The sequence below is a fragment of the Podarcis cretensis genome, assembly GCF_951804945.1.
Source record: "Podarcis cretensis genome assembly, chromosome: 3".
NCBI classification, from domain to species: domain Eukaryota; kingdom Metazoa; phylum Chordata; class Lepidosauria; order Squamata; family Lacertidae; genus Podarcis; species Podarcis cretensis.
Window position 1 is genome coordinate 39,455,649 of NC_137172.1, and position 19,454 is coordinate 39,475,102.

Below are 19,454 nucleotides of genomic sequence, written 5' to 3' on the forward strand. Positions count from 1 at the left end.
GTCCTAAATACTTGAAGGACTATCCCTCCCTCTATCTGCCAGTCTGGAAATTGATGGGGTTAGTGTGGTTCACTATCTGGCAATTTGTGTCAAATAAAAAGGGTGCAGTAAAAGATAACCTTTGAACCCACTCAGAATAGATCATTTTTAGAATTTCAAATTTCTCCATTTTTGTTACAGAAAAGGCATCGAGGGCTGTCAAAAAGTTCCATCGAAGAAAAAAAGGGTCTGTTAAAATTATATAGCGTTATAAAGAGGAATGGGAATCTAAGATCATATTTACACTGGGAAAAGGCATACTCCTGGGACTGCATAGTGACACTGACAGATAAGATGCACAGAGAAAGTATGTCAGATTTCTTCTTAATATAGGTAGGGAATGATGGGGAGTGGAGACAAGGTGTAACAGGTGCCTCTCCAAAAATATTTTCGTCTGCCCATCCTACTACTCTGGCACATGGGCTACTCTGCCCATCCTGCTACTCTGGCACATCAAATCATCATGAACCATAGCAAATTAATTGTCAAATACTCATGATAAATTAATGCCCAAGTTTGAATTGAGTGTTAAGAGCCTGCAAATTATTAAACATGTTAAATAAATAAATAAATAGCTAGCTGCCTGCTTTCCTTTTCTCAGCTAGTGCAAGCCATTGAAGCTAACTGGGAGGGAATTAACTCACCTGCCAGAAATCCTCAGTGGGTGTAGGAAGAATATTTCTCCCAGGTAATCATCCCCTGCAGGCCTGGCTGCAAAGTGCACCTTCACAGCCCACTACTTTTGGTTCCTAAATGGATTCAAGGCAGCAGAATGTGGTGGTCAGGACCTGCAGGGAGTGGATCATATTTTTAATGCTTCCCTGAGTGAACAATTTTAAGTGCAAGGGTGAGACTAGCACACCAGGGAGAGAGTTGGGATAGAACACTCTTTCAAAATGCCAATTTTAGATTTGCAATGGAGGTTTTACAATGGAGGAACAAGTATTTAACACTAGCATCCCTTTCACTTGCAGTCCGAAGTGGTACAGGCTGCTCTACCACCTCCAGGTCCTATTATTTCATTTTGCTGCATGTGTTGGTCAGGATAGCATTGGTCAGCATTGAAAAGAATCCCAGAAAAAGCCTGGTTTCTTCCCTAGTTGTAAGGCCACGAACAAGGTTGAAGGGGTACACATGTACCAGGTCCCAAGCCAGCACAGGCTCTAGTGTCGTAGGTTTCATTTTTTTAAAAGTAAGTTAATCAGACAGTTATATAGAGAGTTAGAAAGCAAAACATGGAGGCAATGTTCTAAGGCTCATTAGAGGCAGATACAGAGAAGCTGCTGTTGCTAGGGATGCTTAATCACTTAATCACTGTTGCTTAGCAGTCAGAGAAAGGATGCTGACCACCTCCTTCTGGGACTCAGGAGGTGGGACTGTCAGAACAGCAGAAAAAGAGGAGGAACTCTTTGTTGTTGCTGTCAAACTGATGCTGGGCAGAGGAGAATAGTCTGACTCTCTGCTAGGATATGTTTGTTTAAGCACTTTCCTCCATGTCCATATTATTTCATCCACTCTCCAAGTATGCTGCCTTTACAGTATAAAAAACAGTTGGCTCCCTTTGGTCTGTTTTATTTAGAAGTAACTTCCATGAAATAAATGACTTCCTACTGAGAGAAATTGATGATACATCATTGCCCTCCCCACCATTTCCTATGCCTAATTCAGTCACCACTAATCTGTCAGTCATCACTGGGCTGTTATTTACTAATATACAGCAACCACACAACAAAAATAAGCAAATAAAATATTACAAGTTGCATCCTTCAACTGCAGCAAGTTAAAATTCATGTAGGCTGCTTTTTTTGTTTATCAAGCTTGGCAAAAGGTTTTATTTGCGTGTGTTTTGCTGAGATTTGTGAAACTGCACATGCTTAGATCATTTAGATTGTTTGTTGTTATTGTTTGTTATACCGTGCTTTTCCTTTCAGGAGTTAAAGCTTGGGTACACTGTCTTCCCCTCCTCCCTTTTTATATTCACAACAATCCTGTGGGGTAGACTTGGCTGAGAGTTGGCAGTTCAATCACCAAAATTGTTAAATTGCACATACTTAAGAGTATTTTTTACCTGTTGTTATTTATCAGGGCTGACAAACTTTTTGGTATTTAAATGTAAATTACAGAATTATGAAAGCAGTTAAAGCAAGGGGCTTTTTTCCTGACTTTGCACATATTTTATTTACTTGATATTAAATAACACTGGATATTTTTATCTTGCTTTTCCTCCCAGGAACTCAATGCTGTTTACGTTATCCTCTACTCACCACTTTTTGTTTTTGCACCAGCCCTGTGAGGTAGTCTAGGCTAACAATATATGCACATAAGCAGTAGCACCTGCCAATAGATTGTGGGGGTTGGAGGATGCAGGGGCCCAATGTAAGAGAGTTTGTGTACTGGTCCAGTAAGCGCTTCCGCTGCGCAACCAGCAACAGTTCTCTTTGCAGAGCATTGATTAAGTCCAGTGCAGAGATTCTTGTTGCAGTACAAGCTTCAGAGTCTCAGCAGCAAGGAAATAACGACACAGGGAAGCCTGTCTTTCCAAAGACAGGTTTATTGCAGAAAGATAACAGAAACACCTCCAGAGCTTTCAGACATTTTTGTATCACGCCCCCAGGCAGAGAAAACAAACACTCTTTATATACTGAGCAACTTAACAACATAACGAGCTTCACTACTTAAAGTGACATGACATTGCTAACTTGCCAGCGTCTTAGGTTTCACACCCTAACACCCCCTCTCGCTGGCAATACAAAAACAAAATTACTTCAGACCCATTTCTTCACAAAAGTTTTCATGCCGCTGAAACCCAAGCGGTTTTGTAAAACCATCAGCTTGATTTTCATGACTGGGACAGTAATTTAATTTAACAATTCCTGCTTTTACCGTTTGACAAACATTTTGAAAGCGGATATCCAAATGTTTTGTACGACCTTTAAACTGCCCATTTTGTGCTAACTTAAGACACGGTTGATTATCACCCCATACAGTGATTGGAGTGATAGCCTTTTCATACATCTCTTGTGCCAAGCATTTGTAAAATTCTAGATCTCTACATAACTCAGATAAGGCACAGAACTCAGCTTCTGTTGACGACAAAGCAATCAGGTTCTGTTTCTTGGATCTCCACCCAATCAGAGAGTTACCAAATTTTATTACACAGCCAGACACTGATTTTCTATCCTTTAAATTTCCCCAATCACTATCTGCCCAAGAAGTAATCTGTGCTTGTCCTTCAGAAGATAATTCAAGGCAAAAATCTTTGGTGTATTGTAAATATCTTAACACTCTTTGAATTCCTTTCCATGCATTTACACTAGGTTTTGAAGCTTCTCTGCTGAGTAAGTTAACAGCGTAAGCAATGTCTGGTCTACTCCATTGCGAAAGATGAAGTAAGCTTCCCAGTGCTGACTGAAAGATTTCAGCATGCTTGAATTCAGCACTATCCTTGAACTCATTGTCTTTTACAAAACCCATTTCCATTGGTGTTCTAACACCTGCACACTCCGTCATGCCAAACTTTTTCAACATTTGCAATATCTTGCCTTTTTGATTCAGTAGAAAACTGCCATTTTTGGTCCTATCTATCTGAACACCAAGATAGACCTTTACATCACCAAGATTCTTAACTTTGAAGTGTTTATTTAACTCTTTGGCTAGTTTTTTTACTTGTTCTTGTGTCTTTGAAGTATAAATCAGGTCATCTACATAAACAAGCAAAGATTCTTGAGCATCTCCTGAACCTCTGAAATATAAGCAATTGTCAGCCTTGCTCCTGCTAAAACCAATGCCTACCAAAACGTCATTCAAACACTCATTCCAATTATGAGCAGATTGCTTGAGTCCATAAATAGATTTATGTAGTTTCCATACCTGATTTGATTTACCAACTTTCAATCCTGGCGGTAGCTCCATATAGAGCTCTTCAGCCAAGTCTGAATGAAGATAAGCTGTAGAGACATCAAATTGATTCACTTTGAACCCTTTCTGAGCAGCAACTGCTAATAGTGCCCGAAGGGTTTCACTCCTTGAAGTGGGTGCATAGACTTCGGAATAATGTAACCCCTCTCTTTGCGTAAAACCTCGAGCTACAAGCCTTGCTTTGTACTCTGGTTTCCCCATCGCTGTTGTCTTTATCCTGTACACCCACCTACAACTTACTGCCTTGGTACCTTCTGGCAGTTTGGTGATGGAAAACACACCCAGTTCTTTCATAGAATTCAACTCTTTTTGCATGGCTTCACGCCACCTACTGGCCTCCTCCTGGGGTAATTGCTCAACCTCCTCAAAACTTTCAGGTTCGCAATTTGCCAAACCAGCCCAAACACTAATAGCTTGGTACCTTTCAGGAGGTATCCCTTTGTTGGCACGCTTGGAACGCCTTAACAGTTCCTGGGATGTTCCTTCAGTTTCCCCCTCTGACCCAGAATCACTAGTCGTCACCTGTTTGTCACTAGTAGTTGAAGAACTTTCTGATTCTGACTTTACACGTCTCTCTTGCTGTACGGGTGAACTTTTAGAGCTAGAAGATTCTGACTTTACAGACTTGGGTGAACTAGGCGATTTCTCACCTTCGTCCTCAGACTCAAATTCCTCAGCCTGTTCTGGAACTAATACCTGCCCTGGGGCCTGAGTTTCATTGTTACTGTTCACCACATCAAATAGTATGTCAGGATTTCCATGAATTTTATTCCAACCATCCTGTTCACAAAATTCTGCACTTCTGCTGATTGTGATTTTTGTTTGATTGCCTTCTACATTCACAAATCTCCAACCTTTTGTGTTGGCTTGATAACCACAGAAAAGCATTTCTTTAGATCTAGGATCGCCTTTCCTACGTTGTGCCCTAGGCACCAGCACATAAGCACGACATCCAAAAACTCTTAGATGATCAATTTTTGGCTTTTTCCCAAACAGCATGAAGTAAGGAGTGTTGCCTACTGTGCTATTGTACACTCTGTTAAAAGTATAATTCGCATACAGTGCAGCCTCAGCCCAAAACCGCTGTGGAAGTCCAGAATCAAACAGCAAAGCAGCAATGGCTTCCTGTAATGTTCGAAATTTTCTTTCGGCAACTGCATTCTCCTGTGGTGAATAGGGATTGGTAAGTCTATGAACTATACCTTTCCTTTTTAACCACGTCTCCAGCGTGTGGTTCACATATTCCCCACCACGATCTGATTGTATTTTACGCACCCTGGTGTCAAATTTACATTCGACTTCTTCAATCCAATCCATCAGGATGGAAGCTGCTTGTGATTTTTCTTTCAGAAAGAAAACCCAACTAGCCCTTGAAAAATCATCCACCAAAATTTGCATAAATCTCGCACCTCCAAGCGATTTGACTGGCATAGGGCCACACACGTCTGTGTGCACAAGTTCAAAGGGTTTCTTGCTTACTCTATCAGATCTAGGATAGTTACATGTCTTAACCTTAGCATGTTTACAAGCACAACAATCCAGAAAATTTGGACAGGGTTTAATGTTACACTCCTCAGCTAAATCTGGCATCTTGCTTACATACTTAAAGCATATATGAGCTAACCTTCTGTGTAGTAGATGTGCACAACCTGTATGAGGAGCCTTATTTACACACTTAGCTTGCGCTTCACCTGTTGAACATCTACCTGCTGCTAACTGCTCTTCATCCAAAACAAAAAGCCCATCCTCACAGGGAATTTTAACTAGCTTCTTCCCCTGTTTCGAAATGGTGCATACATCATTTTCAAAGTCAACCTTAAAACCACTTTTTACCAGGCATGACACACTCAAAAGTCCATTCTTCATTCCTGGAAGAACGAAAACAGGAAGGTTAGTTTGCAAACAATTAACATAAATTGTGCCTTTAAGGTTCATTTCTCGTTTACTATTGTCTGCTATAGTCACAGTTTTTGCAACTGGCAATGTCTTGCAGTTCATCAAGCGGCCACTAGATGTCGCTGGAACTAAACTGTGACTTGCTCCACTGTCAATTATCCACTTCAAGGTTTGTTGGCTCCTTTTAGGACTCTGTTGTGCTGCCATTGCAGATAGTCCCTTATCAGCACCTGCTCCCCCTCTGGATCGTTGATTCTTGTAGTTCTCACTTCGTCTTCCCCTGTAGCTCCGGAAACTGACCTTGGACTGTTGAAATTCCTGTTGCTTTTCTGGACACTTTGCTATCAAATGAAACCTGCTGCCACATCGAAAACATGACTTGCTGGCCATAGCAGACACTTGTGAGGCTTCCTTACAGCTCTGCCTGCTAGTTCCCCCACGCTCTATGGTGGCTCTATGGTGAATTCGCCTAAGAGCTTCCCAAATTTCAAATGCAGACCTTAAATTTTCCACATGAGGTAATTGGGAATCGTCTATCGATACCATCAACATGCATCTAGCTTTAGTGTCCATTTTATCATGTTCCCTGTTCTGAGCATGTGCAGCAGCCTGTTGCTCTGCTGTGGCATCTGCTGCAACAGCCACAAACGGCTTTCGCCTCTGGACATAGTCAGCCCACACTTCTTTGGCTTCCAACCAGACTTGAGCCCTCTTAGACCACTGCACGTAATTAGCAGAGTTCAACTTTGTAAAGGGAACCTGGAAATTTTCCACTGCCATTCTTGGGGTTGGCTGCTACTCCCTCTGTGTGCCCTTGCTTCTCTTTCCCCTTGGGATTTGTTTTACTCACTTTTCAGACGCCTCCAGCCTCCTCTGAAGCCTTTTAAACTTTTTCCTTCCGTCTCTTCACTAGCGACCTACCACCGTCTTCTGGTTTTATTAACAAAACAAAAACACAACGGGAGGTCAAGCTAGCCTTTTGCAGCTAATGAAGCTGTAAATCTTCACTTACGCAGCTCTCTCAACTTTCTGCAGCCTCTCAGTTCCTTTAAGAGCTGGATTTACTACCAAGCCGGTCTTCTCTCATCCGAAAGCTGCTTTCACTTTCTCTGCACACAATACAGCTGTAGAAACGTAGAAAACCCATAACCTAAGAGAGTTTGTGTACTGGTCCAGTAAGCGCTTCCGCTGCGCAACCAGCAACAGTTCTCTTTGCAGAGCATTGATTAAGTCCAGTGCAGAGATTCTTGTTGCAGTACAAGCTTCAGAGTCTCAGCAGCAAGGAAATAACGACACAGGGAAGCCTGTCTTTCCAAAGACAGGTTTATTGCAGAAAGATAACAGAAACACCTCCAGAGCTTTCAGACATTTTTGTATCACGCCCCCAGGCAGAGAAAACAAACACTCTTTATATACTGAGCAACTTAACAACATAACGAGCTTCACTACTTAAAGTGACATGACATTGCTAACTTGCCAGCGTCTTAGGTTTCACACCCTAACACAATGCACATACAGTTCACAGGACCCAAGGAATCTTGTTAGCCCCTCTGCCCCCTTATGTGTATAACCTTAAACTGTGGCGATTCCTCCACACAAAGGTGTGTCTAGCATCTTTGTTGTATAGCTTCCACCCTTGCCCTGCGACCTTACAGTGAAGGGCAGGTAAGAAAATCTCTTAAGTAAATAAACACCATCTCTCTCTCTCTCGCTCGCTCTCTCTCTCTCTCTCTCTCTCACACACACACACACACATGTTTCTAAATAAAAATAAGTAGAATACAGGTTTTGATGGAATTAGGCAAATTAACACTGACCATACCAGAATGTTAGAATGTGTCAAGAGAAGAGATTCAAGCACTGAAAATTCATCAAGACTAACCATTAAGTTCCAATAAAATAGGGCACGTTGCTGGGTCAATAGGAAAGTTCTTTACCAGCATTAATTCAGCGTCCATTCTCCCTTTAATACATTTTGTTTCAAGCAATTATGTTGAATATCTTATTGCAGAAGAATCTGAAGTAGAACACTCCTTACACCCCCAGTAACGCTCTCTGCCACCCCTTTCCTCCCCCAGATGAATTAATCTCAAGTCACAACTGCATATGGATCCAGGTGGAGACATGGACTGGCTGAATCAATATGCTTTCCTAGAGAGCTTAATTAACAATCATCCTCCAAATTGCAGAAATAGATAACTTTCTAACATTTGGAGGTATACTCTATCCCAAAAACCCAGCAGCAAGTTGGCAATACTGGCCACACAGCACAGATCAATTATAGTGATGTTTTTAATTTCCCAGAAATAGAAGTTAACTGCAGCTTACAGAAGCAGGGACAATTGAATTACAGCTCTGCCAGGGCTGCACTTTTCCCAGTTTATAGCTTGGAAAGTCCACAGGAAAAGATGTTGTTCTGATGTGGGTTTGAAGTCAGGGGGAGCCTAAAATGAAATGGGGGGACGGGACGGATGCTGCTTAATGTTGAGAAAGCTCCATAAGTTCCAGGTTTAGATCAGGTTATCAAAATAGTACGGAACTGACTGGCTGCTATAAAACTCTATAGACTGTATTATGAAGGTCAGTGAGTCAGATATACTGATCCCTTTGTGACCTTCATCTGCAAGATATGGATCCTTTCCAGACTTTCATTCTCTTTTCAAATAGCACAAGACTGCCTCTAATCTTTTTCTCCTCGCAGCTCCTGGCTCCTAAAACACATTGCATCCCCTTTCCCTGCCCTTTTGTTGCATTGTTCTTGCCAAAAAGCCCACATCTCTGAATCTTAAAGTAATTCAATATGAGGGTGATGACAGGTGTCATTTATAAAAGGGATGGTGCATCAGATTCTTTACGCAAGGTGTGAGCCTGGTTTCCTCATGCTTCCGCAGTTTGCATGACAGAAGGATACGGCTCCTGAATGCTGGTTCCCCCATCAGACATGCTCCCCCCCTTTGCTCCAGGTGAGCTACACAACTTTTCTTACCATGTGTACATTTTTACTCATCCATAAATTCATACTCTCCCCATTTAAAAACAAAAAACTGAGAGATAGGATAGCCTGGCCACGATGATTCAGGCACAAGTAACCTCAAGACTTGATTACTGCAGTGTGCTCTACATGGGGCTACCCTTGCACCTGACCCAGAAGCTCCAGCTGGTTCAAAATGCTACAGCTAGACTGTTGATGGGGACAGACTACCACCAGCACAAAATACCGCTGCTTAGAAGCTTGCACCGCCTGCCCCTATGTTAACTGGGCAGGCTGAATGTTCTTTACAAGGCCCTTAACAGCTTGGGTCCAGGATACCTTAAGGACCACCTGATCCCCTATATCCCTACCCAATCACTCAGATCTTTGGAGGAGTCTCTCTTAGTGGTCCCCCAGGGTTCAGATGCACAACTTGGAAGTTCCAGAAGCCATGCATTCAGGATTAGTAACATCAGAAGCATCTAGTTCAGCAACCTGTTCTTACAGTGGCCAGCCAGTGGAGCTCAAATCTCACAAAGCCATTGCTTCATAACCCTTGTTCTTATCGCAGCCAGGGGTCTTTGATGCATTTTGGTGAACTGCTGCAAAATGAATACACATCATACATGGCAGCTGCAAAGAGGCTACCCTTTGGAAGAGAACAGGGAGTTGTCAAGGCGAGCTCACTCCCTGGTGAAGCTTAAAATCCCTCCTTAAGACTTCCTGTGATAACATCTCTCTTTAAACATTGCTTTTACTCTCATTCATAGGCTGAATTGGTACATTTCTATCTACTGCAAATTCTATCTTTGCAATCAATTTGTTGTGGGCATCTATAGAGACTCCCCAGCTTGTGATGTGAATGGTTTAATGTGTAGTCACATTGCCAGCCAACACACATTGATCTAGCCTGCCAAAACATGCTGGTCTGAAATTAGACCACATAACCAAAAATAAAAAAACAAAAAACATTTGGCTCCCCATTCTGATATCACTGCAGAAAGTCAACTTGGGGTGTAAAAAGAATATTGTTATGAGTATGTGGGGTGCGAGACACCCTAAATTCCTGGGTTCAATAAAAGTTATAATTAATCAAGATTTGGGGAGTTAAACTGTGCCAAACATTGAACCCCTGAATTCAGTGCTTAGGTTAAAAATACAAGTCAGACCAGCCTGGTGATCGCTTGCTGAGGGTGGGTCGCTAAGGGAACAAAACATGAGGATGGCTGAGTCCTTATGAAAATAAAGGGGCAGGGAGATAAACAAAGGAGTTACTCTGTGCCAGACAGCAGAGGGGTGTGAGCTCCTCCTTCCTCTACAGGGGTAGTTAGCAGGAGGCAAAAGGCCAGAGTTTTTAGGGTGGCAGTTGCTGGCAAAAACTGTGACAGGCTGTAAAAAGGAGACAAAGAGCACGGCTAATTTCTGTTTTGGATCCAAGGCTGCTCCACCTATGAGAGATCCTCTTGGAGTGTAATGCTGGGAACCACTCCATCATAGACTCAGGTTGTATATATGTGTAAATAAACCATATTGCATAGCAACACTACAGTCTCCGCTTTGCCTCATTTCCAAAAGGAAACATGAACCCTGGACCACTGGAGTCTCACACCACTTGGAGAAAGCGAGGCCAATGCTCACTTGTAGTGCAAATGCTTTGAATGCAGAAATCCAAAGCTTGATCATTAGCCGCTCCATACAGGTAGCTCCTTGTTTAGGCGCATCCTAATGATGTGTGATTGCGCGCACATGCACAGCGCCGAACCCAGAAATACCCCCAAAACATTATAAAGATGTACTGAAAAGGGGTGGAAGGGGGCAGAACGCTTAGCCGACACACACAGGGTTTTGGAACAGAACACACACACAAAACGACAAAAATCTGTACTTAAAAACGAAGCTGTTGGAATAACCAGTACTGGGGGGGCTAGATAGACCAGTGGTTAGTATAAGGCAACGTCATCTGCTCCTTGTAGCTCAGTAGTAGAGCACATCCTTCACATGCAGGAGGCCCCAGGTTCAATCCCTGGTATCTTCTATTGAAGCATCTCAAGTAGAGGGCTGGCAAAGTCCTCCACCTGCAACTCTATAGAGAGATGCTGCCATTCAGAGCAGAATCTGCAGCCGAATTCTGGGCCAGACAAATCAGTGGCCAGCCTTGTCTGTAAGGCAGCTTCGCCTTTAACCAGGAAATGAAGACAAGAATAGCATGACTGGCTCTTTTATATTCAGAGATGCCCTTGACAGTAGAGCTTGCTTGTGTTCTGTGTTGCAAGTTAACAGAGCGTCGTAACAAGGGCCCTGCTGCATCAAACAAAAAGCCTCTCTAAATCCAGCATCCTGTTTCATGTTGGGGCCAGCCAGATGTTTTCAGGAAGCCCATGAGTATGACATGAAAGCAATAGGTATCCCTCTGTTGTTTGCTCCTTTCCAGGGACTGGCGTTCAGTGCTATACTGCTCCTGGGTCTGGAAGTTCCATTTTGCTTTCGTGGTTAATAGCTACCTATAGACCCGTCCGCTATGAATTTGTCTTAATTCTTTTCCAGAGACATTGGAGCAAGTGGCAATCACCACAGCTTTTTACAGTGAATCCTGGCATACATCAGATGTTTGGTGGATAGATCCTCAGCCCCTAATCTATTGCCAGTTCTATTGGCCAGTGCTGAGTTATAGAAAAAGAGAGAGAAATTTCTATTCATCTATCAATGCATAATTTTACAAAACTTCTATCATTTCATCATCCATGTATTTACACACACACACACACACACACACACACAGCCCAAATGTTTTGATTCAAGGAAGAAGTCAAGAAGGCAGGGAGGGAGAGTGATGGGGAGGGTAAGTCTTCTGCAACTGGAAAATTCAGACCTCTGGCAAGTAAACTCTGCTCTTCCTCCAGTAGCCTGCTGGACATGAAGGGCGAGGAAGCAGGAAGAAGAGAAGGGCAGAGGGGGGAAATAGACAAAACGTGGTTACAGAGAGGATGAGATAGAGGTTGCAGAGAGAGAAAAGAGTGTGGCTTCAGCACCACCGAACAACCAGCATATGTCCCTGACAGAAGAAAAGATTCTCCACCAATACTTTAATCCTTTCTTTGTGCAGAAGCTGTTTCAACCCCATGGTAATTCCCCCTCCCCCATTGCACCTTTTCTAGCTCTAGGATACCCTTTTTTGGACACTACCCAGTATTCCAAATGGGGCTGCGCCACAGATGCACATGGCAGCACTGTAATACTGTTATGACACTATTATGGTACCCTCCTTAATAACCCCCTGCATGCAGGATCATGGGGACATAGTTAACATTTTCTTTATTAAGGCAAGGGATCTCAAATGAGGCAGTCGGGAATGAAGGTGTTTGAATTTGTCGTTTGGGAGGTTGCGAAGAATCAAGAAAGTTATTAAAAGGTGTGCACAGGAAGATTCAGTGTTAGAAGGTTAAAGCTTCATTTGACAGATAGTGAGCATGAGAAAATGGAAAGTAAATGGGTTGCTAAAATGTTTTACATTCATACTCATCACGGGCAACGGGAGTCGCCATTTTAATGAACAGAGATGTATCATTTCACTTATAGAGCCTTCTAACTGATGATAAAGAACCATACATTAGACCTGCAGGATTAAACAGCCTGCGGACACAGATTATAAATTGTCATGCACCAAATGGGAACAAATTGCCCTTAAAAGTCGTTCTTACATGGATAAATCAGCAAAATTGCTGAAGAATACTTGGCAAGGGCAGGGGTGAGGTGATATCCTAGATTGTCTTTTAACTTACTAGAGGGTCCTTCACAATCCTCCAAAGCAATAGTTTTCAAGGCGTCTTTGGGGACGTAGGGACAATTTCCAAAAGAGATTCATGCTCGCCACAGGGGCAGCAGATCCTTATGTAGATTTTTATTCCCCACCCCCTGATCCTGATGTGGATCTTCACTCACCTCTTCTTCCCTGGTGGGGAAGGGATGCCATTCTATGGTTTGCCTCACGTGCTAAAATGTCAAGGGCCTGCCCAGCGTGCCTATAAAGCGCAGGCCAAGCCAAAAACCGCTTAGACCCATGCTTTCTAGGCAAGGCACAAGCGGACGTGAGGATGAGTCCAGTGTCGCTGCAATCTCATAAGAAGGGTCTGAGTTTGGTTGGCCACAATAAATTGAAAGTAGCACAGCAAGTGTACTCAGACAACCATGTATGAATATGCTATGTGATCAGTGTGTGGCTAGCGCATTCATTCGCACCATGCAGTTCAGAGTCAGTGTGGTGCAACAGATACAGCATTGGACTAGGAGAACTAGGGAGACCTGGGTTCAAATCCCTCACTCAGCAATGAAGACTATTGGGTTCCTACACTTTCTCATAGGCAAGTTGTTGTACAGATATAGGTGGGGGAGAGAAGAACAATGTACAGTGCCCTGTGCAGCTTGGAAGAAAGACAGCATATAAATGAATACACAATATGGATACACAGTGGACGTGAATAAGTATATGAAGCAAGAAGCTGATGGATGATTTGTAGCATCACTAAGGAAGAAAGAGAGCAGGTGAGAGGATAAGTATTTGCACACTTAGCAGTCCATGCAAGTGGCCTTGTGAGCTACCCCACAGTGTGAGAGGAAGGAGCTCTCACAATACCATAGCTACGTCTTGTCTAAGCATAGAGCACTTGGAAATAAAAACCTCTGTTTGCAGAAGTTGCTGCTGCGCTGTTGTCTCAGTTCCCTCATTCTGCACAGCGCTACTTATGGAGGCCGCTCACATGAGCTATTATAGGTGGTCAATTGTAACATATTAATATGTCCTAATTTTTCACGAGCCTGCACCACAGAAGATGCTTTCGGGGAAAATAAATGCCGTATTCAGACCTGTTCATTACTGGCAATAAAGATGAAGCATTCTCAGAGGCTGAGTTGTTAAACCCAAATTAAAGGGAAACAAGTGATCTGTTTCCAAATGGCACATCAAAAACAACAGTGTATGGCTGTCATCATTACAGGCAGCTACTATTTCACAAATATGACTGGATAAATGCAGCAATGTCACTGAGGCTATCTTCTTTGTTGTTGCTGCCTGCGTTTTTAAAACAGAACTCAACCTTCAATTTGGTGTCGCTGAAGTCTGCTCTGTGATTATCTGATTACCCCAGTGGAATGGTCAGCTGCAAAAGCACTCAAAGGCTGGCAGTGAGAACAATGGCATAATCTGTTCAGAAATTATGGCAATAGCCCTGGAGTGCTCCACCTCAGTATCATCACGCTGATGTACAAATGGGATATAGATAGCTGCCTTGTGCCTAGCTCAGTATTGTCTACATTGCAATGGCTCTCCAGGGTTTCAGGCAGCAGCCTTCCCTGGCCCTACCAGGGATTGAGCTCAGCATCTTCTGCATGCAAAGCAAGTGCTCTACAGCAGCCTTCTCCAACCTGGTGCCCTCCAGATGTTTTGGACTACAGCTTCCATCATCTCTGACCATTGGCTATGCTGGCTGGGGCTGAATAAAATTGTAGTCCAAATTGTAGGACACCAGGTAGGGCAGGGATGGGCAACCTGTGGCCCTCCACTGGTTGTTAGACTCCAACTTCCATCAGACGCAGGTTGAATCCTGACAAGACAGAAGTACTCTTCTTGGGGGACAGAGGGCGGGCTGGTGTGGAGGACTCCCTGGTCCTGAATGGGGTAACTGTGCCCCTGAAGGACCAGGTGCGCAGCCTGGGAGTCATTTTGGACTCACAGCTGTTCATGGAGGCACAGGTCAATTCTGTATCCAGGGCAGCTGTCTACCAGCTCCATCTGGTATGCAGGCTGAGACCCTGCCTGCCCATGGACTGTCTCGCCAGAGTGGTGCATGCTCTAGTTATCTCCCGCTTGGACTACTGCAATGCACTCTACGTGGAGCCACCAAGACCACATAACACCGGTCTTGAAAGACCTACATTGGCTCCCAGTACGTTTCCGAGCACAATTCAAAGTGTTGGTGTTGACCTTTAAAGCCCTAAATGGCCTCGGCCCAGTATACATGAAGGAGTGTCTCCACCCCCATCGTTTTGCCCGGATGCTGAAGTTCAGCACTGAGGGCCTTCTGGCGGTTCCCTCACTGAGAGAAGCAAAGCTACAGGGAACCAGACAGAGGCCCTTCTCGGTAGTGGCACCCACCCTATGGAACGCCCTCCCATCAGATGTCAAAGAGATAAACAACTACCTGACATTTAGAAGACATCTGAAGGCAGCCTTGTTCAGGGAAGTTTTTAATGTGTGACATTTTAATGTATTTTTAATCTTTGTTGGAAGCTGCCCAGAGTGGCTGGGGAAACCCAGCCAGATGGGCAGGGTACAAATAATAAATTATTATTATTATTGTAGCCAGTACAACTCATGGCCAGTGATGATAGAAACAACATAATGAAGACCACAGATTCTGCATCCTTGAGGTTGTATGCTCAACACAGCAGATCTAAGACTGGAATTCCCAGGCTGATCTAAGACTGGAATTCCCAGGCTCAGCACTAGGCATAGCTGTCAAGTGTCCCTTATTTGAAGGGACAGTCCCTTATTCCAGCGCCATGTCCCGCTGCTGTCCCTTATTGATGGATGTCCCTTAAATGTCCCTTAAATGATGTCCCTTAAATTTCAAAGGAAGCAGCTCCTCTCCCTCCCTCTCTAACGGCCAGGGAGGAGGGAGGCTCCAACTGTGTTGCTTGGCTGTGTTGCTCACCCAATAAGATGTCTAAGAACGACTGGGGGGTGGAGCTTGCATGCCTTGTGTGTGGCTAGTTAATGCAAGCTGAGGGGTTTTTTGAATGCTGGACACCATTTTGTTGCACGTGCTGCTGCAAACTTTGAAGGCAAAGCCAGGCCGGGGAGCCATCTTAAGTTGAGGCTGCATAGGCCTTGTGGTGCATGTGATTCAGATTCTATTCAGTTGAACCTCTGGTTACAAAGTTGGTTGGACAGTGTTCTCGAAGCTACCCAGCATGAGTTTGACCAGACTGCAGGAGGACAGGAAGACTGGAGTGCCTGGAACAGGTGAGGCTGCAGGTCCTTTATTTTGGCTGCTGGTCCCTTATTTTCAAGGCTGCTGGTCCCTTATTTTCAAATCTGTAAGTTGACAGCTATGAGCACTAGGGTGGCTTTAGACTGGACAATGGCATATTAGCAAGAATATACACCTGTGCCTTGCATAGTCACTTTTTAATATACCTCATGTAACAATTGAAAGTTCAATATCTAGGAGCTACAGCCATTCTTCTCTCTTCCCAGTTAGCTTAGCAGACCATTGACTTTAATAAGGCTCTGCCCAATATAATTCATGTTAATTTCTCATTAGCATGGACATCATTATCATATTTCGTTAGGTCAAGGTTACAGAAATGTTACAAAACGCACACTTAAACTCATTGGTGCCAACCAATTTTAAGACCATAAACTAAATGATACATTTTGATAGCATTTTGCACTCCATGAAGCAGCTTCTGCATGAACATCTCATCACACATTACCATTGTTCATATCAATGAGGCTCGCCTTTGTTGGAAACAAGCTGTATCATCTCTTTCTTCTTCCCCCCACCCAAGTTCTTGTCTAGTTCCATGCTGGAGGTCTCTGGCCTTCTTCAGGCTTCCCGCCAAATTCCATTACCACTGGATGAGGGGATGCAAGCAGGGACACACCCCATCCCTTCCACCTTCCCTCAAGTCACTGTTCCCACAGCCCTCCACATGGAGAAGGAACGAACCTCTGCAGCAGTGAGACTGCTCAGCTGGAGCACCCACACTCTGTTTCAAACCCAGGAAACAGAAAAGGCTCCCTGCTTCAGAAGTTGCCTCTCCAACTCATGGAGGATGACAGGGAGAGCAACAGGGACGGAGCTATCATGTTCAACCCCACTCTCTCTCATCTCATAAACACCTGATTGGGGCATATGAGAAGGCCTAAAAGAAGTCCAGATCTCCCTGCACATTCAGCTTCCTAAGAAAGGAGGAAGTGACCACAGTGCCAAACGTTAGTAATAATTCCTATAATTGTACCACTGTACAATGGTTAAAAGCTGGTTATTTATTTATTTCATTTGCAAATCACCTTTCTGCCAAGGCACCCAAAGAGACCATTTTAAAATGGCAAAACAAATAAATGGTATAAAATAGGAAATCAGCTCTGGGGGATTGGGAAAGAACTGTTTAACTGGGGCAGGTCCTGATGTTGTTGTTGCCTGCTCCCCCTTACTCCTTTCTTCCTTCCCCCAGGGCAGATGGTTTCCTTCAGCCCAGTGTGGGGACAATCTGGCTGGAGCAGTGATGGAACTATTGTCTCCTTCCCATTCTCAGCTCTCCCATGTCCAGTGTTGATCTCCCTCTTAATCTGAAGAAAGTGGTGCCATGTTTTAGCCTTCTTGATTTTGAACCACAGTCGGACCTGGTGCAAAGAAGTCTATACAACAGAGGTAGCCCTCCAGATGTTGTGGACTGCAATTCCCATTAGCCCCAGTGTATCCTATGGTCACAGATGATGACCATAATAGTCTAAAATGCTTGAGAGCGCCATGTTGGACACCCCTACTATACAACACTCCTTGTTCTTCTCATCTAAAAGTGGAATGTACTGTGGAACCATGGGGCTTTGCCAAACCTTCTGTGCATCTCCACAGGATTTACCCATCTGTCTACTCTTGTCATTTCCAGCCAGGCAAGTGGGGACAGAGAAGCATACTAAGCTGCCAAAATGTGGTTTGTTCAGCTCTGTTTGCTGTAGCCCTGGAGATGTGGGACTGTCATATGTGGTTGGAAATGCACTCACTGGCAAACTACTACTGGTATTATAAGCAGATTAAAGGAACATCTGGTCAGGTACTAAGCACAAATGGATAATATCCCTGGAAGACAGGAGTATTGTTGACATGCTCTTTGCTTACACAAAATGGCTCTTTCTCTCAGATTTTGTATAGGGAAGCATTTGACAGGAGACAACAATAAGGTCCTGATTAATGGCCTTTGATAGCTAATGACTAATTGAAATTACTGGAAATACCATTACATCCCACCTGCCTGGGTGGAACATAGAAGAGCGGAGTTGTTAAGACTTGAATTTAAGTCTGGGGCTGGCCAGGGAAGACTGTTAACACATTTTTGGCTGGCTGAAGTGGCATCTAGGATACTAAGGCATTGGACTACTTTCAGATTAGGACTGCCTGAGTGCATGCTCACTTGCTTCCCATCTGCTCATCCTGTATATTTGCAAATGAATGGTTGTATTCAACTACGTCATACTCAGAGTAGACCATTAAAAATCAATGCACCTAAATTAGTCATGTTCATTAACTTCACTAGTAGGACTAGCATTGAATACCACTGGAACAGTTTATATAGGATGCCATACGTTTCTGTTACTCTCTCAATACCCGGTGCCTCTCATCACAAGGTGCTCCTGGATCATCCTACCACTGGAAAAAGTGGGGAGCACAAAACAGTAACATGATATAAACATGGCCTCTGAAACCATCCTAATCTGTCATCTACAGATACCACAATACAATACAAAAGGGAACAGGTGGTTCTGTGGTCTAAAGCACTGAGCCTCTTGGGCTTGCTGATCAGAAGGTCAGCGGTTCAGATCCGTGTGACAGGGTGAGCTCCCTTTGTTCTGTCCCAGCTTCTGCCAACCCAGCAGTTTGAGAGCATACCAGCACGAGTAGATAAAGAGGTACCTCTGTACTAGGAAGGTAAACGGTGTTTCCGCGCACTCTCATCACGGTCCTCTGTGCACCAGTAGCGGTTTAGTCATGCTGGCCACATGACCTGGAAAGCTGTCTGTGGACAAACGCCGGCTCCCTGAAAAGCGAGATGAGCACCACACCCCATAGTCGCCTTTGACTGGACTTAACTGTCCAGGAGTCCTTTACCTTTTTACCACAATACAAACTGTGAGCCTGTATTCTCACAACTGGATATTTCCATTCATCTAGCTGGAATACTGTGGAGAGATCCAAACGTCTCCCCTGTTGCAATTAGTCCTTAAACCCAGTGCTTTTTTTTCTTTAAAAAATTAAATGTTATGGGGTACTCTCATTTTCCTACTCATATTGAAATACTGCCCCTCAATGAGGCCAAACTTAAATTCACAAAATGTTTAGGGGTATGCATACCCCTGTGTCCCCCCAGAAAAAAAGCACTGCTTAAACCCATCATTTCCATGAAGTTTTTCTTCTGTCTCCTTAGTCCTCCAAATGAATCCAAAACATTAGGTCACAGCCTTCATTCATATTCATTCCTAACTGCTTTGCCCTTTCCCATCACTGTCTCTTGCTTATTACCTTTGCTTCTTCCCTCCCTCCCTTGCCTTAGTGATCCAAATGGAGACTGTAAGAGCCTCAGGACAAGGACTTGTCTTTGCCTGTCAAACTCTGTAAAATGTTGCATAAATGGGTAGTGATGCTATATCATAATGCACTGTCATTAACCCTATCCCCAATGTGAAAAATGGACAGTAGCATGAGGAACTTAGATCAGGATACGGCGGAAATAAAAGCTATTTTCTGTGAAATGCAATTATATTGCTGGAAAAGATGGCAAACTCTGGCTAGACAATCCAGTGCAATATATCATGCGCACAGGGAATAGTTCATCCCTGAAACTGGTGATAAAG